Source organism: Dioscorea cayenensis, chromosome 12 (genome assembly GCF_009730915.1).
Source record: "Dioscorea cayenensis subsp. rotundata cultivar TDr96_F1 chromosome 12, TDr96_F1_v2_PseudoChromosome.rev07_lg8_w22 25.fasta, whole genome shotgun sequence".
NCBI classification, from domain to species: domain Eukaryota; kingdom Viridiplantae; phylum Streptophyta; class Magnoliopsida; order Dioscoreales; family Dioscoreaceae; genus Dioscorea; species Dioscorea cayenensis.
Window position 1 is genome coordinate 11,947,221 of NC_052482.1, and position 2,441 is coordinate 11,949,661.

The 2,441-nt window shown below is 40.4% G+C and overlaps 1 non-coding gene across 1 annotated transcript; it reads left to right on the forward strand.

Moving 5' to 3' along the window:
• Positions 1-724: 724 nt before the first annotated feature.
• LOC120274344 lies at positions 725-831 on the forward strand. Its single transcript, XR_005540871.1, has one exon. It is a non-coding gene; the product is annotated as a small nucleolar RNA R71 (small nucleolar RNA).
• Positions 832-2,441: the final 1,610 nt, after the last annotated feature.

A 2,441-nucleotide genomic window follows, 5' to 3' on the forward strand; every position in this document is an offset into this window, starting at 1 on the left:
CCCTAAGTTTGATGAGGGGACCTTTGAAGAAGACGCGGGTGATCCACAAGAGTCTTTTGTCCACATTCACAAACTTCGCTTCTGTGTTGATCATGAACTTGCCCAAGATACCCTCAGTGTTGTACTTCCTTTCTTGTTATGAAGGAGCTTGGTACTGACTTCCTTGGGATGGTGGAGGCCTATGTATGTTGTGATTGGCCTTGATTCCATGCTAGGTTTGGATGGTTCCTGCACCTCAGGTTATAGGTATTACCATAATGATGCCCTGGTTCCCTTGGTCCTCTACCTACATAGTCTACTGTCTCCACTGGTGTTGAAGGGGTAACAAAGATGGGGCATTATGATGTTGCATGCCAAACACCACATGTGTCACATAACATAACTACTTTAAGATTTGAACTGGACCCCAGCATGAATAGATCAAACCGCTATGTTAATGCTTTAAGCTTTGCAGCCAATGCATTTTTATCCATGACAATCTTCATCAGTGCATCGACTTTCACAGCCAGTGCAATATTGTCATTTACATTATAGATACACACTGCCCTTGGTGCTTTTTTGTCGTGTGTTCCAATGACACTCATTTTTTGCCATGTCTTCTATGAGCTTCTCAGCATCCTCAGGGTACTTATTGTTCAAAGAACCACCTGTTGCAGCATCAAGGAGTTGACAAGTTTGATAATTCAGCCCATTATATAACATCTGCATCCTCATCCAAGAAGAGAAACCATGGTTGGGGCACTTCCTCAGAAGGTCCTTGAATCTTTCGCAGGCTTCAAAAACGGTCTCAGAATCACCTTGTCTAAATGCTGAAATCTTTTGGATTAGTTGCCTTGCTTGGAGGAAAATATCGAGCAAGGAACTTCTCCACTATTTTCTTCCATCTGGTGATTGATCCGGGAGCCAAGGAAGTAAGCCATCTATTGCTGCTCCTCTTAAACTGAAAAGAAATAGTCTCAATCTGATTGCAACATAAGAAACTTTGTTGATCTTGAAGGTTAAGCAGATTTGAAGGAATCAAGGCAGGTGAGTATATGGTCTTTATCAGCTAGTCCATCAAACTGTACCGAGTTCTGTATCATCCTAATCGTGTTTGCCTCGATCTCAAAGTTGTTTTCCAGTATAGTGGATGCTTGTACACTGAATTCCTCTCAAGTAAACTGTGGCCTATCATAATCTGATAACATCTTCCTGGGCTCGGCCATGACTAAGGGTTAACTAGATTCAACCCGAATTTCTCCTGTCTTGAACTTTTGGCCCATTCCCTAAATCTTTGGTGCAATGTTCTTTCGATCTCATTATTGAGCTCTACTAAGTTCACTCTACCTGCTCGTGTCATAAGCTGGGTGCCTTACAAAATAATTAAAGTCAACAGTTAGAAATTGAAGAAAAACAAGAAAAGAAAATATGAATGAAGAAATGATAAAATATATACAAGAACAGTAAACACAAAACAAAACAATGGTGAAATCAACACGGTCCAAGTTTTTTGAGTATTTCTCGTGGGTTCCCAGCAACGGAGCCAAAAACTTGATCGATTATGCTATCCCGCAAGTGCATGGGTCATCAAGTAATACCTCTCATGCAAAAATGAGTGGGTCGTATTGCCAAAGACCCAAGAATCTACTCTTACTTCCTCTTTGCAATGTTGTTTGACCTACAACTTAGAATGTGGCAATGAAACTATAAAGAAACAAAATAAATGCGACTAAAGTGTCAACAGTGAGGGCAATACATGGGGAATAATCAAGGCAAAGAAGTGGTTGACAAGGTCCATTTGCTTATATCCCGCAAGTGCACGGGTTTGTCGAAGTAATAATCTCAGATGAGTGGGTATCATATACACAGTGAGTAGGGAATAAAAATACTTAATTCGCTTCTTAACTATGTGAAAAGTGAATAGTGATATATGTGACAATGATTCAATTCTTAAAAGTAAAAACAACAAATAAGAGAGCACAAGTAAAGGAGAAGGTAAGGCAATCGAAAAAGATGGGGTACCCGGTTATTGCTCCGCCTAGGAGAATCGTTTCAAGTGCAAGAACCCTCTATTATGCTTCCTAATTAATGCAATAGTGAGTTGTGGAAATCCTTAATTACATAGTCCCAAATCTAAGGTCAACCATGCCTAACTCTATACATGTCCCGTAGGAGAGATTGGATAACCTCTCAACCTCACACTATCATAGAGTTGCAATGAGCTCTAGGGATTCCCAGTGATAAATCTCTTCCTAATTGTAGACCTAACCCTTTGGTGCAGGTGGAAGGTCCCTAACCATAATTAAGCCCTAGATACTAAGATCACTTCTACGCTTCACTCCATTGGACCCGCAACTAAGACCAGCGGAATGTTATCCGAGTACCCCATCTTTATCGATTGCCTTACCCTCTTCTTTACTTTTTCTCTCTTGTTGTTGCTTTTTTTGTTGAGAATTGAATCA